Source organism: Triturus cristatus, chromosome 2_2, assembly GCF_964204655.1.
Source record: "Triturus cristatus chromosome 2_2, aTriCri1.1, whole genome shotgun sequence".
Classification (NCBI taxonomy): Eukaryota; Metazoa; Chordata; class Amphibia; order Caudata; family Salamandridae; genus Triturus; species Triturus cristatus.
The window spans coordinates 978,429,040-978,449,268 of record NC_140582.1 but is presented as its reverse complement, the minus strand read 5'-3'; the positions used below and the strand labels follow the sequence as shown (position 1 = coordinate 978,449,268).

General features: G+C 46.5%; 1 protein-coding gene across 1 annotated transcript in view; it reads right to left on the bottom strand.

The window, feature by feature from the left end:
- RAB28 (RAB28, member RAS oncogene family) overlaps positions 1-20,229 on the bottom strand; it is a 712,831-nt gene that overhangs the window by 104,224 nt on the left and 588,378 nt on the right. The gene's annotated exons all lie outside the window — the stretch shown is intronic.

Genomic DNA, 20,229 nt, shown 5'->3' with positions numbered 1-20,229 from the left:
TAGATCTGTCTAGAAGTGACTTTAAGCTTAACGCTTATGCAAAACTGTTTTATGAGTATGTGGATGCAATGGATGTGAAAGATTGCTATGTGTGCATGCAGCTACCTTCCTCTGTAGATGAGGGTATTAGATACCATCATCTTCCATTAATTTACGGAATTTCTTGTAGTTTGTTGCTTAGTATTTTTTACGAGAGAAAACAATTTGAGTATTTCTTTTCCAATTACGATGCAGTACTTCCTGAAGTTCCAGCTTATAAGCATTTGAATAAATACGATTATTACAAGTCATAGGACAGGCTTCGGAAGTATTTCATACTGTCTTTGGAACTGGATACAGCTTATGCTCACCAACATAATTTGACATGTTCATTGTCAGAGACAGAGAAGAAGCTCATAGGTCAAGTAGAAGATAGATATAGAAAACTAACACAGACACGAAATACAGGAGAGAGTCCAGTAGACTGGACAGATGAGGAGAGTTCGCACAGGTCTAAAGGGAGTTATGGACCCATAGCGTTAGATCAGGTGCAAAAAGTGAAGTTAAGTGTGAGACGTCCTCAGACCTATTATGAAAAGGTTTCGGTAGGACAAAGTACGTGTGACCATATTTTAACCATGGAGGACTCTGCTAAGAACGTTTTGCAAGGTCTAGTGCAAGTGATTCCAGCAGTGTATTACGTGTGCGGAAGGAATGCTTATGTGAGGTTGCCTGCGAATTGGTATGGTACATGTTACTTGGCTATTATTTTTCCAAAAATCAATCATGCAGAAGATTTGGATCTTCTGGAGACTGGACATCATTCAAAAATACGGAGGGCTGCAAGTGCAGGAGCAGTGATTGGGGATATCTTTGGAGCGATGATACCAAGTCTGGGTGTGATTTTGAATGATGTAAAGATTAGAAGATTGGCGACTGTGGTTGATGAATTGTCGATGAATACTGCAAGGTCCTTGTTACTGGTGGATGGAGAGATGTTGTCGATAAGGACGATGGTTTTGCAGAATCGTCTTGCTTTAGACGTATTATTAGCGAAATAGGGTGGAGTCTGTAAATTATTAAAAGTTCAGGAATGTTGCACGTATATTCCAGACAATAGCAAGGATCTGGAGAAGTAGACAACATTACTACGATTCATCAAAAGATTGCGGATCTGACTGAGGAAGGCGTGTGGGAAAAGATTGGTAAAGGATTTGGTCGTGTGGGAAGTTGGTTTGCGAGCTTGGGAAAAGGGTTCCTCGGATTTGTGCTCAAACCTCTCATTATTGTTGTGGTTTGTGAGATTTGTTTGTGGGGTCTCATCAGAGCCTATAAGTGGTACAGAGGAAACAGAATTGAAAGAGCCCTTAGAGCGAGTGAGAGGCGAATGGCTAGACTGCAGGACAGTCAATATCAGAATCTTAAGAATATGGAGAGGTTCCGACAGGGGAGGATAGCAACAAGTACTGTTTAGGTCGGTTCTTTCTCCAACAGAAGTAATTGTGTGAAGGTGTGATGACATTTGTCATCAAACGGGGGAACTGATAGAGCGTCATGTGATTCTGAAATTGTAGGGGTGCATCATATTCACCGTTAGTCAGCACCCGCATATTAATCAATGTGTGCTAAGAAATGTTATAGAAATGTATTGCTGGAATCGTTTAACAGAGGTGATTTGAATTGCAATAATGCTTTTGTGAAGAGTAACGCTGCAAGCTATCGTGAATGTATTAGTAAATGCATAATGATTATGTTTATGTAATGTAATGTCCTAGGTTAAACATGTGTATAAGTACTAGTTGCTCACCTACTCATATGAGAACAATCAACTAATGTTTAGAATGCGATTTAATAGTGTGCTTAATAATGTAAAGGCCTGATCGCATATACGTAAAGAGAAAGGCCTGTTCATTTTCTTATGTTAGCTAAATATTGTAGGCCGAAAATGATTTCCCTTGGTAAAGGCTTTGGGTTGCAGGGAGATGCAAAATTTTTAAGACGCGAAGAGTTTTTTCGTTCCCATGTTTCTGTTGCAGGTGCAAGGACATTTAGCTCGTTAGTGAGACTAGGTCTTTGTTTTAGGAGTTAGGATGCTGTGAGAAGCCAACAGGGGAGTACACTGGAATGTGAGGATGATACTTTCAGCGGAGAAGGTGCCTGGAACCCAAGGTCAAGTTAACCGTCGTTGGACGCCGGACAAACCTGATGGACAACCACTGGGAGAAGACCTGGCTGAAGAGGTGTGCCGAAGGGCGTGTTCTATGATTTTGGGCTTTTGTATTCGGGACAGTGTCCCGTGGGTTGAGCAGTTGAGGTTTAGACGGCAAGCTAGAAAGAGCATCTTAGATCGAGCTCTGACTAAGTGAATGTACTTCTTAGGAAGTTTTCACTCTGACACCTTTTATTCTCCTTGCCTGGGAAGGGAAATGCTAAGTAGGGATGTCACCTTAGAGTTAGTGTAGGGATAGATTAACGTTTTTCCTTTCCTTGACTAATGATTCCTAATTTAGACATCGGATTAACTATTGCTTTCTTGATGATTTTGGGGTCAATGATTCTTTTTGTTTTGAGTCAGATGAGAATCCTGCGTAGGCTTGCCTTTGTATTAGTGCCCATTTACCTTTTACACCTCGTATTGAGGGGTCTGTATGTTCAGCTATTTTTGGTTGTATTAAAGTCTTATAAATTTTAGATTCGGAGTCAGTGGTCCTTTTCCAAATGAAGTCTAACTTTGGTGATTATGTTTTGATAATTGTATTTCCTCCCCTCTACACTATTTATCAGATAAAAAGATCCTGGCGACCTGAGAGGATTCTTGGAGATAACCAGATAGGCCCCATCCATACCAATCCTCAATCTGCCTGGCACAGTATGAACTCTCCCATCTTTATCCTAGAAGTACGCATATTTATCCCAGCCACCTATGCGCAATCCCAGATCCTTTGTTTGAGATAGGTTTAACCCTACTTGCATCACAGAAAACTGCACCCCTGTATAGAGTAAACAAAGGAACCAGTGCAGTGAAACTGCTATATAGCAGCAGTTAACATTATAAAGAAAATGCATATACTGAATAAATAGCAGGTGAGGTTAATTTTGGTGTAAGACCTTGGCACCTGGGTAGTGCAGCCATATGGCGCACAGGAGCCACTAACTCTGTGCCTGAATCCATGGGTGGTAGAGTCTTATTTGTCATCTGTGATGGAGAGTGACGGGTGTCCCTCTCAATCTCTGCGGTGCAGCATGCCCCAACTTCTTTGGTTCGTAGACTTCTCTGGGGTATAAGCATGGTGGCATCCGTCTAGCACTATGCCTGCTGTAAACTCTAGAGGAATTAGCCAGTCAAAATTGGGCAATATGTTGCAAGGCCCTTTCAGCTCCAGGCCAGGATACAATTACCCACACTAACTTGACTCCTATCAAACTCAGTTGTTGCCTTTTACCAATTTAACACGGCTGCTACGCTTCCTGTAATGACGCATTTCTGTATTTTCAGTGCGAAAGGAAAGCGTGGATTGCATTAGGTTGTTATTTTTTTTTCAATACATTCATCATTGCAGTTTAGGTTGTTATTTTTTTTTCTATACATTCCTCGCCCTCGTGGCTTCCATGTTTGCCCCTTTCTTTGCTTTTAGTGCTCAAAATGTGTGGGTACTTTCAGTCAAATTACTGTTTGTGCCTTCTTTCTTGAGTGCTTCTCTGTTAGTCTGGGCTTCAATTTGATCTTGTATTCATCTCTCAAATCCGTGACCTGGTTCCACCATGTGAAGTGTTTTTTGCCTACTGCTTTTTCCTCGTTCTGTTATCCCTTACTGCACACACCTGCCACCAACCCATTTTAATGTTAGGTTGCTACTGAAAGGCATCAATCAGCCTTACCTCAAGCAGGGTGGGTCGAAGACGTGGGAACTTTCTTTGTATTTGGCTATTACTAGCACTCGAGAATAAAAAGATGATCGACAGTATGCAACACTGAATGAGAAAATGTTCAAGGCAATTTTAACAGTGTTGTGCTAATGATTCATAACTGGACAGCAGATCTTTGAGTTTACTTCCGGCCAAACAAGACCTGCTTTTCTATGTGGCAGAAGCTTCTGCCACTGAGCACTCCCACATGATGACTCCTTCACATACAGTGGCTTTTTCCCTGGTAAGCTGGTCACTTGTAGACTAAGTGCCCAATTTAGCGTTTAGCGGATAGGGTTTACTTTGTCACGATGATGGAGTAAAGTACTCAGTAGTATCGGGAGTACCCACCTGGCCCTGCAGATATCTCTTGCAATGACAGTAAACGCCATTACAGTGGTTTTTGTCAATGCACTGAATATTTGACAGACAGCTCAGTGTTTATGACAGAGTTGTACGGCAAACTTTCAAAGTTTAGTTTATAAAACAAAATCCCATACAGAATTTTGTTTTTAAAAATAGAAAATTTAATGACCCATGGCGGTCATCTTGCAGTTTTTACTGATCCTTATTACCAGGTTTTACCTGTCGATGACAGACAGTGAAAACGTGCCATTTGTTTGCCTACTCTAAATCGGACGACTAGACAAATGGCAAAACTGCCAAAGGCCCTTACTCAGTTGGACCATCGGACGTGAATGTAAGCGGCAGAGACGGAGTAGTCTGCCATCGACATACTGACTGTCCGTCTGACTCTAAATGAGGCAGCAGGACATTCAGTTTGGTGGAAAGGATATTATGTTGCCTTTGCTGCAGAGTACCCTCTCCGCCAAACTCTAAATTGGGCCCTTAGTTTCTTGACTAATGGATGTAGAGCGGAGTAGTGTAGTCACATGTGTGGCATGACTTTAATGCTCACTATATACAATGTAAAGATGATTAAGCATAACAAATTGTTAAGACACTAATATGCATACATGACAGGAGCAAGATTGTCGACCATTACAATATTTGCATAAGATGGAGATGGCATGTGTGTCATGCCTTTTTATGTGTTTCTATATTGAAGCATACAGAGAAGGCCTTGCTTTATGTTAACATAGTCACTGTTCTTGTACCGAATACATTGGAATGCATGACAGAAGCGTAAGGCCTATTAAACAAGCCTGCTTATTTTCTAAGAAGAGTCATTCCAAATAAGTGGACCAATAAAATATGTGCTCAATTGTCATGTTTTCTGAGGCTCAGAGTAACCATCTGAAGAAGGAGAATGTTCATTCACTGAAGCTCTTCCACAAACATAGCTGCTAAAAAGAGGCTACAGGGAGAAATTACTTTCTATGTTCTGTCTTAGAGAAAGGAAAGAAGATACCATAGCAGTGGGTGTCTGTGTACTTCTTATAATCTGAACAGAAGTATTTTTCATTGTCCTTCTTTGCTTCAGGCAGTATCATGTACAAGAAAGGTAAAAGATACATGTTGATTGGGAGGGGGTTGCCCAGATGAACCGAATCAGAACCACAAAGAGGACTTTCATCCACAACAAAATCCTCGCCAACTCCACCAACTCCAAGGAGCTCTTCAGTGTCATTTAGGACTCCACCAACCCACGCAGACAAGCCACAGACATCACCCTGTCCCAAGACCTCTGCCATTAGCTCGGAACCTACTTCCACCTCAAGATCACAAATCTCTACGACAACTTCATCGACCATCCACCGTACGCCACAGCCGGCCCACCCCCCAGACACACCAGCCAGCCCACCATCTCCTCCTGGACGCCTATCACAACCAAGACACCGCCTCGACCATGAAAGGCATCTACTCAGGGGCCCCCACCGACCCCTGCCCTCCACACATCTACCACAGAGCTGCCACCGCCATTGCACCCAAACTACATCGCATCATCAACACCACCTTCGAAACAGGCACCTTCCCAGCCGATTGGAAACACGCAGAAGCCAGGCCCCTGCTCAAGAAACCCACAGCTGACCCTACTGACCTCAAGAACTAGTGGCCCATCTCGCTCCTCCTTTTTGCAGCCAAAGTCATAGTAAAAACCGTCAACAGGAAACTAACACGTTTCATCGAAGACAACGCCGTCCTCGACCCGTCCCAGTCCGGATTATAAAGCAACAACAGCACCGAGACCGCCCTGCTCCCTGCCACAGACGACTTCCGCACCCTCCTGGACCAAGGCCACTCCGCAGCCCTCATCCTACTCGACCTATCAGCAACCTTCGACACCGTCTCCCACCGCACACTCGTCGCAAAACTACACGACGCCGGCATACAAGGAACAGCCCTAGACTGGATCCAATCATTCCTCACCGGAAGAAACCAAAGAATCAGACTGCCACCCGCCATCTCCGAGCCCACGGAAATCACCTGAGGAGTCCCACGGGGGTCCTAACTAAGCCCGACCCTCTTCAAAATCTACATGACCCCCCCCCCCCTCACCGCCATCGTCCGACAACACGGTCTCAACGTTGTATCCTATGCTGACGACGCCCAGCTCATCCTCTCCCTCACCAAAGACCCCACCACTGCCAAACTCAACTTCCAGAAAGGAATGCTGAATGTCGCACTCTGGATGACCAACAGCTGCCTAAAGTTCAACACCGAGAAGACAGAAGTCCTCGTCCTCGGAACCAACCCTTCAGCATGGGACAACACCTAGTGGCTGAACACCCTCGGAAACCCACCGACCCCCTCGGTCCACACCAGGAACCTCGACATCGTACTCGACTCATCCCTCACCATGAACCGACAGGTCAACCCGTCACCTCCAGCTCATTCAACACCCTCCGCAAGACCTTCAAATGGATTCACCCCCCCCACGCCCCCGAGTCAAGAAAGACGGTCACCCAACGCATTCATCACCAGCAGACTGGACTACGGAAACGCACTCAATGCCGGCATAAGCTAATCCCTCCTCCGCAAACTCCAGAACACCGCCGCCAGACTCGTCCTCGGCACCCCCGGTACGAACACATCAGCAAACACCTATAAAGGCTCCAATGGCTCCCCGTGGGGAAAAGAGTGACCTTCAAAATCCTCATCCACGCCTACAAATGCCTACACAACATCGTGCCCAAATACCTCAACAATAGAATCAACTTCCACGTACCCAAAAGAAACCTCCGATCCTCCAACCTCACACTAGCCGAAACCCTGTGCATCCACAGAGCCAGGGCAGGCAGAAGATCCTTCACTCACATTGCGGCCAAGACCTGGAACGAATTCCCGGCGGACATCAGATGCGCCCCCTCCCTGAGCACCTTCAGAAAGACCCTCAAGACCTGCCTCTTTGGCTAAGCAGATCCCCCCCTACCCCCAGCGCCTTGAGACCCTCACGGGTGAGTAGTGCGCTTACAAACCCGATTGAACCAGTTGCTGCCTTAATGCTGAACTCAGTGTTCTGACTTCAGGCCTGAGTGCATGAAAAGGTACATCTGCAGGAGGGCTTTACAGGACTTAGAATAACGAATGCAACAGCACTGTTAATCAGCCAGTTAAAAATTAGGTAGGGACTAGACAAAGTGGTGAGGGGTGCGAGGTGAAATATGAATGAGGCTTATCTAACCTTTGTCCTGTTTCCCAAAATATTTGCTGAGCAGGCTATAATCTTTACAATCATTCTTGCATGATATGTCGAAGAATAGTGTATAATAAATAATCATTCATTCATGTCAACTTTATTTCGGTCACTAGGACCATAAAAGAATAAAACAATAGCATACAAAAAAGTGCATACACTCTAAGTGAGAATAAAATGAATCAAATAAAGTTAACAATAGTTATCAGAGAGAATGTTCAGTTACAGAGTTCAATTTTATACAACGGTTGCGACTGAACCACATTGCTGTTAAAAATTTCGCAACTCCGAACACTGTAGAAACTGATAAATCTGTTTTTAAAATTCTGTAAGCTGGAAGGTGCTGCCTAAAACCCAGGTTTTTTAACAGTGGGACCAGCCAGTATTTCCTTTGTCTCTGGTAGGCTCGGCAAAAAAATATGATGTGTAGGTCAGACTCAGATGGATGACCACATGCTGGACATTGTGCTGTAAACTGCGATTCTGACCAGCTAGCCATGTGTGCCCTGAGGGGAGGGGTGCCATAACGCCATTGGAAGTAAAGTTTCCTTGTTAATGGTGGTCCTATATCATCGAAGACCGACTTCCTTTCTGAGGTGTCTTTACACCTCAGAAAGTGGTCGGTAAGAGACCCATCTCGGACATTCATGATTGAGACACGTAACTTATACTCATAATAGGCCAGTGAAATAGTTTTGCGTGAAGTTGTACGGCATGCATTAGCCGGATCTGACCACAAATCAGGTCTTCCTAGTAAGTCTCAGGTCTGTTTCACATACTTTAGCCATGGAACTTGGACGGCTTTTACAAGGCGCAAGATCTCTTGGAGCTCCGTTCTATAACTCTGGAGCTCTGGTGTGCACCAAATTTTGCGCCAAAAGATTATGGGTTTGAGTCCAAGCTCCTCAGTAAAAGGTCTTAAACCCAGGTCCAATCTTAATGGAAGTAATGGTGTACTAGGCGGTAAGGCTGTCATATGTCTTAGGAGGTTGTTTTAGATAACCTGTAGTTTCTGGTTAGCCGTGTGGCCCCATATTTCACCCCCATAGAGCCCTGCCGCCCTCGCCTGGGTTTTGTAGATGTGAAGACGTGGGCCTAGTGGCTTGTAAGTCAGTCCTTGCATCATCCTACAAATGGCTCCCGTCATCTGGGTCAACTTCAGTTTTACCTTAGTGTGGTGTGTATCCCACTTCATGGACTGATTGAATATAACCCCCAGGTATTCAAACGTGTATACCCTCTCAAGTCTAGAAGCCCCTATCCGAGGGCTCAGTCGTGTTGAGGAAGGGGGGTTGAAGATCATATATTTAGTTTTTGAGGTGTTGATCTCCAAACCATGCGTCTTACAAAAGTCCACGAATCCATCTTGGACTTTTTGTATGCCCATGGGAGATTTGGAGAGCAGCAGGGTATCGTCTGCAAACATAATTGCTGGCACCCTGCTGCCGACCAACTTGGGGGCATCAATATTGCTTAGGTCATTTAGGTGGCTAAAAACCCCGTTGACAAAGAGGCAGAAGAGGGTCGGTGCAAGCACACAGCCCTGTCTAACCCCCCTGTCAACGGGAAAACCATCTGAGAGATGTCCTCCTCTACCACATCTTACCCTTGCAAAGTTGCCCTGGTGTAATTTCCTCAAAATTATCAAGAGATCAGCGGGGACCCCTAGATCCGTCAAAACGGCCCATAGTTTGTCCCTGGGGACTAAATCAAAGGGCGCTCGCAGATCAACGAACACCGTGTATAGACTAACCCCCTCAATTAATCCAGACTTCCAATAGAGGAGGTTCAAGCGGAAAATTTGATCCACCGTTGACACGCCTCTCCTAAACCCTGCCTGAAAAGGGCTCAGAATTTGGGAATCATCAAGCCAGACCTGAAGGCGATTCAATATCAGTCTACCGAAGATTTTTTGTGTAACATCGATGAGACTGATAGGTCTGTAGTTGGCTGGGAGCAGAGGCGAACCCTTTTTATAGATGGGGACGATCTCTGCGCCCAGCCAAGTGTCCGGAACCTCCATTCCCTCCAGGATAGAATTAAATAGTAGAGCTAAATAGGGTGCCCATACCTCCGGTTCCTGTTTAAAAAGATCGCCCGGGAGGCCGTCCAGGCCAGGAGCCTTGCCTGATGCCAACCCGGCGATAGCTGCTCTAACCTCCTTTAGTGTAAAATGCACTACTTCCACAGTGTTATCAACCATCGATAGGGGAGAAACCACCATTTCCACACCAGGTAGGTGATATAACAGTTGGAAGTGGTCTCTCCAGGCCCTAGCTGAAATATTTGGCTCCACTGCTGGGGCCAAATCCGCAGAGCCCGTATGTATGGTGCGCCAGAGTCTACGTGAATCCCCCCTAGCAAGAGAAGTGGAGAGAGTTTCCCATTTGGACAGTTCCCATTCGCTTTTTGCGTTGCTAGTTAAGATTTTATAGGCAGATCTCTTCGCCCTAATTTCCTCACTTCCCATCCCCGCCTTGATGGAGGTCAATAAGTTAGTTTTTGCGTTTCGGCAAGCCTTGTTATACCAAACTGGACCTCTGACACTTCCGTTGGCCCTTTTTGGTAAGCAGGTTAGGATTACAGATACTGACTTAGAGAGATCTTTGTGATACTGCCCTAATTGTTTATGGGCACTCTGAGTTGTACCATGGGCCATGAGTGCCTGTATCCTTTCAAATATGGGAATAACCCTCGCGTAAAGCATGGGTAACTTCTCTGGGGCTGGAAACTAATCTCTCCCATTTTACTCTGCGTCTATTTTGTGTGAGGCCAAGACCCACCTCAGATGTCACCCTCTGTCTCACCTTGGGGTCAAGGCCGGGATGGTCATATTCCAGTTCCAACGCATTGTGGTCGCTGTCTGCCCTAGATGTGACCCGAAAATCAATAATGCGTGACCACAAAGCTAGTGGAACGAGAATATAGTCCAGTCTTGACTCCCTACCCACTCGATTGTAGGTATGTCTAGCTGGTGTATCTGAGTTGGTCCTGCCGTTACAGGCCCAAAGACCATATTTCAGAACTAAGGAGGTAATTTGTGTGGCTAGAGGTGTCCAGGCTCTTGGAACCGAAGCTTGCACGGGAGGTATAGACCACTCCAGGTCCTCTTCCTGAGCCAAGTCCACCAATAGGCCCGGAAGGGGCTCAAAATGGCAGTTAAAATCTCCACCGATTACGGTAGGAGTACCCTGGGGAATTTCATCTAGAGCGAGTGCCAACTCCTCTATCGTGTGTGAAACCTGTGAAATGTTAGTTGGCCTAGAGTATACATTCACCAACAAGAGACTGTTTGCGTTTGGCCACTCGAGCCGAACAGCAAGAATATCCTTCGATTTTTGTCGGTGAACGACAGCCCTACAACCCAGGTCAATAGCCACCCATATGGCCAATCCTCCCGAGGGGCGTCCTATACCTCCCCATTTTGCTTGCACATCGAATGTTGCAAAGCCTAGATGGGGGAGGTGTTCTCTTGCCCAAGTTTCTTGAAACAGGCAAATGTCTTGGGCCTGGATGTAGGCACACCAGTCCGGGCAATTTACTTTATTTCCCAAGCCTGCCACGTTCTAAGATAAGATCTTAAGGGGGGGGGCAGTTACTTTTCTCCATTGCTAAATTTAAGGGTACATCCTCACCCGGGGCATGCCCTGTAGATGGAATATTATCTAAACTTGCCACTTGAGGTGGAATTTCCTCTTGTAAGCTAGGCAAGGGTAGAAAGGTCCCCACAACTTTCTCCACATCTAGACGATCCCAATTGGCTTTAGCCTTCACTGCTGAAACTACTTTCCGAGCTTGAGTTTCCTTGATCTTATTGGGCACTATAACCTCCTCACCCACTATCATGTTATGTCAATCCACCATGTCAAGGCTACTAAATCTATTGTAGGTGGGTACACAATCAAGTCTTACTTGTCTGAGGTGAGGGTTAATACTTGAGACCATTGGGGCCCGGGTGCCTCCCCTCCTGGTTACTAATTCCCATTGCTCTTCTTCCTGTACTCGATTAACAAGTGGATAAAACAAGGATAGGGGAAGTGGGTGTATTGATGTCCGTCGAGCCTGATGTGTCCAGCTACATATATGAGAGACAGTGAGGGGGTCCCTAAAGATAATTAGGACGCAGTCGCCTTGGATTGACTTTCTGGTGTTTCCTATCCATGGGACTCGCCTCACCATGAGCACCTCACTATGTATTCCTGCCGGGAGAGGCCTATGGGCGGAGAGCCAATGAATTACCTTATTCTTCAGGGCCCCCTGAGATTCACGAGTAGAGGGGTTTAAATCAGGGATACCAGTTAAGATGACTGTGTAAGGTATGGCCTCCGGTGGCAAGTCGATGGATCTATAATTTGCATCTTTGTCATGGGTGCCCATTAAATATTCAGCTGTCTTTACTTGCTGGCCTGTGCCTTGTGCATACTTTGGCAGGTTGGAATTTGAGGTCTCTGGGATAACAGGCAGTGGCTGTTGCGAATGTGTGACTTTTAATGTCCTATACCCTTCCTCAGTTGGGGGCACAGATGGGGGGATCCCGGCAGTATCCGGCGGGCTACCACCTTGGGGCTGAATAATAATGTTTGGTCCCTCTACTAATTGGGTGATGCCCTTCTGGAGGTGCGCTAAGCATGCTTCTATCTTTATTAGACATTTTTCAAGGGGGTTAAATATATCCCTCAGGAGAGCACCAATGTTCAGCAGGGTAAGGCCCTCCTCCCTCAGTGCGACATTTGGGCTGGGATTTTTCTGGGTCGGGACACTAGAAGATAATAACCCTTGTTCATGGGATTTACTCTGGCCCGTTTTGGTCATACCCTCACGGTTATTCTCGCAGGTGGGGTTATGTTTAGGGTGCTTGGGCTTTCGCCCTCCTATTATTTGAGCTCTTCTTTTACTTTTCGGAATAGCTCCTTCCCGCACATGATGAGGTGTTTGGTCAGAGTGGGAAACCCTAGATGTGGATAGCTCTCTATTTGGTGTGCTGGGTTTAACGTTAGTGGCAGGTGTGGGTAAAGTGAGTAACGGGTGGGGTAGTGTGCTAAACTCTGTAGAAGCAGAGATGTCATAGTCAGTTAATAAGACACCAGAATTGCTAAGTACAGAAAGATCCATAGTTACATTGGGTATTACATTTGGTCCCTCCCCTGCTACCAATGTGCGATTAGGCAAAGAGTCTGGAGTGGTGGCATGTCGAAGTGGGCCCAGGGATGACCTTCTGACCCATTCTATTTCTTGCGATATGCGCCTTTCAAGTGTAGAGATTTCATCTATGAGAAGAGACCCCGCCTTGGCAGAGTACGTATCCAGAGTACCTTTGGGGGCCCCCGAGGCCGATGATGTTTTACTCCTCGTTTCTCTGGCAGACATCTTCACCAGCGCGATTTCTCAAATCGTGGCGCAATCCAGAGCCAGGGATAATGGCCCTGGCCCTTCCTCGCCCGTCCTCGAACGGCCTCAAACGGCCTCAAACGGCCCGCTCTTTGCCCGGTCTTCGCCCCGAGCTGCGACCCGCGCGCGATCCGCTAGCGCGTATGGGCAGGGCCTTGCTATTATTGGAAAGTAAAAGGGGAGGCGGGGTCGGGAAGAGGAGCCAGGTGCAGCAGGTGAGTTGTGCGCAGAGCACCCTGGACCTCGCAGTCCCGATTGTAGCAATGTCCGGTTAAAGGCGTCGTCCCCCGTAGATCAGCGTGGCGTCCCCAGCAGCCTGGTTCGTGACCTGGATAGGACCTGGATCAGAGCCCAGCCGTTTGTAAAGAGAGTCAAGCCTACGAGCGGCTCCCGCGAAGCGGGGGCCGCGAAGCGTGATGTAGTCTATGGAGGCGGGGTCGGGAAGAGGAGCCAGGTGCAGCAGGTGAGTTGTGCGCAGAGCACCCTGGACCTCGCAGTCCCGATTGTAGCAATGTCCGGTTAAAGGCGTCGTCCCCCGTAGATCAGCGTGGCGTCCCCAGCAGCCTGGTTCGTGACCTGGATAGGACCTGGATCAGAGCCCAGCCGTTTGTAAAGAGAGTCAAGCCTACGAGCGGCACCGAGACCGATTGGCTTGTTATTTTTTATTGTAAAATGTACCAGTGTCTCTTAGCGGCTTGATGGTGCCTACAGAACATCTATTTACAATATACTGGCAGCCAATCGCAAACTGTTTTGCAAGCCTGAGCCGGCTGCAAATGTAGTTATAGGTGCAGCCGTAATGAGAACCAATCAGAGCCCGCGCTGCCCTTGGGCACATTTGAAGGCAAAAAATAATCAGATATTACACAATAACCAAACTTTGTATGCACGTACTTGTTTCGGGAATCAAGATGCAGCTCTGTAATGTCAAACGAAGATAAAAGATTCGCTGTCGGGTCTTGTATGACTTATCACCTTTACCCAACTCAGCGGGGAGTGGTTGAAAGAAACCCGCCAGTTTTCTTGTTCTCCAAAAACGTAGCAGTTTTCTTTTAGTGCTCGGGAAATCAACCGGCTGTGGCCTCCTTAATTGCAGGGTCAGACAACAGTAGTCCAGACTATTTGTGATGTACTGACGCAGACGATGTGCTGCAGGTTTACTTTTCTGTACTGCTTTTCCACCTGACTTAACTTAAACAATGTACTGTTGCAATTGCTAGCTAGCGAAAGCTTATGGTGCCTCGATGTGGGATACTGGTGGATGGTTTCTCCTTTTGACTAGCTACTTTCCCAGTTAGACTTTGGGTGCATATGTTGAATGGCGTCTATGAACTTCATGCTTTGGCTAGGCTTCTTCACAGAGGGATGGCAGTAATCCAAAATTGATGATGTTGGGCTTTTGACCAGTTCTTTTGATTATCTGCGCTAGCAGCCAATAACCTGACTTGCTTCAAACACATAGATGATGGAAAATCTTAGAGTTCTAAAACATTGCTCTTCATGGCCTTTTGCAAACTTGCATGGAGACTTACAAACTTACATGTAGCTGTTATTCCACAGTTCACTGGTTTACTAAGAAAATCGTATTACTACCTACAGAGAGCACCCTTATGTATCTCGAAGTGAATTACAACAGTGAAAACAATGGCTGGTTCCTCAGCGATAAGCACTGCAGACTGGATTTGGGTGCCCCATCTAGACGTAGACTAGCTGTTCACCGGCAGTGGTGTCTGAATTCTACACAATTTTTTTAATAGACTGTTTGGGTACCCAAACAAACTTGAAATAATATACTTAACATCAAAATGAGTACTTAAGTATCACCCTACATTTCTGAAAGCACCAATTAGGAATTTAATTAACGTTAGGCCAGGAAAATGGGTAAACCAAATGTGGGAGGAACAAGCAAACACCAACTCCTTGAAATGCCATCCTCATGACAAAAGAAGGGGAAGAAGGAAGGAGCTTTTGATGAACAAAACTTAGCAATAACATAGGAAAAGTCAGAGCATCTAAAACGTCTAAACCACCTGTGCATGCAAATTCACTCCACAACACATAACAATACACTCCACAAACGCAAAGTCTAGGTCCCTAACCTCAAAGGCAGCACTTACCAGAAAATACAAGGCTACTTAAGAAATATACCTAAACTATTGCATATTAAAGATATGGCAGTCATCACCTCAGCTCAGTGCTGTCTGCTCCTTACATGTATGTTGACACAAAAGAGTACCCAGTAGAAGCTATACATATACCTTTAAAGATAATTATCCATATGTAAGATAGAGTGCCAAAATATCACCTAACATTAATTATAATATTTAAGCAAAAGAAATGAGAAAAAAACTGCAAAATGATTGTGAAGAAACAGTAAGGGTGCAAAACACTGTGCTTTTTTCAAATTCTGTCTTCAATGTCTCACTAAGCTGTCTTATAATGAACTCAGACCTTGAGTGTTTTTAGAGCCAACAACTGAAAAAACTGTCTCTGTAAAACATATAATCGCAGAAAACCTTCTCTCTTGATATAACTCATGGATCTAGATCAGATGGTCTTATCTACATCTATTAAGGTTTGAAAAAACTACTTTTAAAGCCTAATGCTGAAAGGTCTCTTTGCATTAAATACAGGATCCCCAAAAACACACCCAAGATATAGGGGGAATGGCTCACCTTTAGGTGAACTTTGTGGTAGGCTGTGTCTTCAGCCATGGTTAAAAACAAAAGGTAAATTATAAAAGCAAGCACCTGATCCGCTAACTAAAATCTGGATATACAAACAAATTCAGACTTTCCCCTTGATTGGTGAAATCATGTTTGTGGACATTACAGAATTATGTCTAACAATCGTCATAAACGTATGGTAACTCTGGGGTGAGGCAGTTTCCAAAGCTAAAATTCTTTTCACACACGTCTTCAGCTCTTTACAGTGCAGATTTTACAATTGCTAGAAATGGGATTTCTGGTTGGCTAGGGCAAGCGCCTAAGCCAGACAGAAACCACCACTCTAATCAGGGCAAGGGAGTTACACGTCGAAGATAACCCCTGTTCACCCCCTTGGTAGCTTGGCAGAGCAGTCAGGCTTATCCCAGAGGCAATGTGTAAAGCGTTTGCGCAACACACACACACACAGCAGCGACACACTAGGCACACCACAAAAGAAACTCCACACCAGGTTATGTAAAAATAGCCTTTGTATTATCCATAAAACACATTAGAACGTAACCACAAATGTACACTGTGCCACCTGGCACTAGGAATGACTTTACAGGGATCATATCCACTTACAGGGCCAATCGGGCCACTGTCATAACCATTAGAACCTTAGAGAAACCAACTAGTAACAACTGGTAAAGGTGCTCTAAGCACCACACATTAGGCATAATCATATTAGGCATACATCCTATATTAGCACCAGTGCACCGTAATCACGGATAAGGTGCAAACAGCACCAAGTTCAGCATTTTAGGTAAAACATAATCAGCCGTAGTGCAGTGCATCACCATCACTGCACACATGGGTACTCAGCATAGCAGGTTATTGGCATTGGCACTAGTGTACCAAAGTACCCACTTCCAAAGGGGCACACATTATGCAATATCTCAGCACAATATGGCTTAAACCTCAACAGCAGTGCACATAGCCAACATTGGAACGTGGTGCACACATCATGGCCCCTCTTAGGTACAAACTGCACAACAGGTCACATTATCCCTGGGTGCCCACTGGCCTCCCCAATCGGCAGTCCAAGCGCCTCTGCGCTCACCACTTGGACTGCATGGTAGGTTTGTGAAGGTTTCTTCCTCCATCAAGGCTCGGGGGCCCTCCGTCGAGGTTTACCCCAAGCTACCAAGACCTACAATAAGGCTCCGGCCCCAAAATGCCCCTTCCAGCACGAGGCCTCCAAACTGGCCCCTGGCTGCCGACTCAGCCAAAACAAAATCAACCCCAGCAATTGGGTATCTGCCTGTGTCCATGCGGTGCACCTGCTCGGCGTCGGAAAGTGTGGGGATAATGTCAGTGCAACCTAGTGACCACTGGCCCCTGGGGCCAGAAAAGGACAGCACGGCCCGGGAAAAAGGTCACCCCATCCCCAAGGCACTCACGCGGGGCGTTTTCACGGGCCCATGAGGTTCCTGTGGAGGCACCACGCCTCCGATGACGATTCTTAGGCTGAGGCTGCCCTCAACCTTGCAGTGCAGCCGCTCTAGCCCGGGGACGCACAACATTGACGACGTGGAGCAAAGTCTCCGCCGTTGTCTGTGGACCTCCGGCGGCCCCTAGCTGATGGGAAGCCGCAAGGCTATGCCGCCTCCTGCCTGTCTCCTCGCAGTAGTGGGCCCCGCCCACAACCAGGCTTGGCCTCTGCCTGGCGTCCGATTTCCAGTTCACTGCTGGTGACCCGCCTACAACCAGGCAATCTTCACCTGTCATCCTGCTTTCTTTTCTGCGGTCTACATCGGGGCTGTCTCCCACAACAGGACCAGCAGACCGGGTAGGGCTGTGCTCACGGTCGCACCCCAGGACACTCCAGGGCATCAGAGGTAAGGCGCTCACTATGCGCTCTTGTGGAAAAATAAAACACACTTCCCGGCAGACAGGCACACAAGGTACTTTGCCTGTACCCCACCTCGAGTGAATCCAGGACATATGAAATGCTCCCCAGCGCTATAGACCCTTCTTCAGAGGAACAGGGCACAGGTAGGCCAGCACGCAAGGCCTCCCACGGCGGAACCTCCTGGCAGAGTGTCCTTCCGCAACAGGTAAGCACAAAGTTCCACACTTTCATGGGGTCACAGCCCCAATATTTATATGATGAATGTCTTTATTGTACCTCCTTGCACAGGCCTAAACCCAGTCCAAGCCAGTTCTGGGGGGGGGGCAACTAGAAACATCTTTACAGTGCACAAACACCCTCATTGTTAGTGTAGGCTCTGTCCCCAGACACACCACAGCGGGGCGGAGCCAGCATTGTGTAAGGCAGGCACAGTCCTATTCAGGCCCAGGTGCTACTCCTCCCACTACTCCGAATGCAGATCGGCCTATTCAGCCTAGCGCTGACTCACCCAGCACCTCTGGAGCCACTACACCTCCCCAGTCCCTGTCACTCCAGAGCCAGACATGCAATACACAACGACACATAGCACACAGAAATGTCTGCTTCCAAAAGTGGGATTTCAAAAATAGTGATAATAGATCTGCAAACACCATTACGCATTAATACCACTGTTCCAAGCATACCAAACTTGATCATACTACTCCTCTCATGTCAGGAATTACCACTGAAACACATATCAGGGAATCCCCAATGCATTCCTATGAGAGGGAAGCCTCACAGTAGTGAGAAACCAAAATGACTGTTTATCACTACCAGGACCTGCCACACAGTTAAGGCACATGTCCTACCTTTTACATACAGCGCACCCTGCCCATAGGGCTAGCTATGGCCTACCTTAGGGGTGACGGATATGTAGTAAAAGGGGAGTCACAGACGTGGCAGTCACCGTATGTGCCACATCATAGCGGCAGTAAACTGCGCGCGCAGGCCCCGCAATGGCAGAGGCCTGAGACAGGTTTCAAAGGCTACTTTGGTGGGTGGCACAAGCAGAGCTGCAAACCCACCAGTAGCATTTAATTTACTGCCCCCGGGTATATGGGATACCACTTTACAAGAGACTGATAGGTAAATTAAATACGCCAAACAGGTGTAGACCAATCTTACCAAGTTTACCATAGAGAGCAGATGCACTTTAACATTGAACAGCAGTGATAAAAGTGCCCAGAGGCCTAAAACCACCACCACCAGGTCAAAATTAAATACCAGGAGGAAGGCAAAAAGTTCAAGGATGACCCTGCAAAAAGGCCCAAGTCTAACATCAATGGATTGAAGTTCATTGTCTTGACCCAGGACTTTAATATGTTGATCTGACCAGTTTATGGATTAACTTATTTTGCACCAGCAGAAGCAAGGAAGCATACCTCGTCTGGGCTGTTCTGGATCACGCATAAACTCTTTTGGATTATGGCTTCTTGTCATTTGAAACTTCTGATGTGTAGCCAAGTTTTCGATGTGGATATTTCACCCACTAAATGTAGTGGTAAACTTGTTCTCCTAGAGACCATTCATAAGAAAGAAGACACCGTGTTTTAAATGTAAAGTAGTTTTCAAATTCTATCAAGATCAGAAGTTTATTTATCTTTCTCCACAAATCCCCAATACAGAAAAAGGGAACTCCTGTTTTTTGCTGAATGTTTTTAGAACCCTAGGTTCCGGTCTGCATCGAGTATCAACTTTCGATCAATTTCATTACTGTGCCATTCATCAAGGAACACTTTGCATTTAACAAGCCAACTGTTCAGTCTTAAGATCACAGTCATTTCAATAAGTGCAAAGTGAAATCGAAAAAACAGTCCCAGCTCCAACATTTGTAAGGCAGCTAATATGCTAGTCAAAATGCACCCTTGAAGCTAAACGTGTTTCTGATCAATGCTGTTTCACAGCTGTGAAGCTGATCCTCTATGCCTCATTGCAGAACGCAAAAGACACACAATTGATTGACGGAATGCAGAACAAATCAAAACATTCACCCCCAGTCAAGAGATCTGGGTTAAATCCATCATTCTTTTGCTCACACCAGTTTAGACCTGGCCATATGCCAATCAGTCTTGACCCTATGCCTCATGGCAACAGTCCAGCCCGAACTGCTAAACTAGGTCCTCCTTGTACCGGAAACAAGCACCTAGGACCGGTTTCGGGGTTTTACCCCTCTTCAGCCAGGATAGCTTGAAGCCAGTGGCACAGTGAGCCCGGGACCCATGTCTGGGCATACCCGGCGCACTTAGGGCAAGGAAGCAAAAGACACAAAATTGATGGATGGAATGCAGAACAAATCAAAACATTCACCCCCAGTCAAGAGATCTGGGTTAAATCCATCGTTCTTTTGCTCCCCATGCCACCCCAGTTTAGACCTGGTCATATGCAAATCAGTCTTGACCCTGTGCCTCATGGGAACAGTCCAGCACGAACTGCTAAGCCAGGTCCTCCCTGGTACGGAAACAAGCATCCTAGGACCGGTTTCGGGGTTTCACCCCTCTTCAGCCAGGATAGCTTGCAGCCAATGGCACAGTGAGCCCGGGACCCACCTCTGGGCATACCCGGCGCACTTAGGGCAAGGAAGCAAAAGACACAAAATTGATGGATGGAATGCAGAACAAATCAAAACATTCCCCCCAGTCAAGAGATCTGGGTTAAATTCATCATTCTTTTGCTCACCATGCCACTCCAGTTTAGACTTGTTTTTGCTTTGTTCGCCCTAAGTTGGCAGGGTAAGCCAAGACGTGGGTCCCTTGCTCACT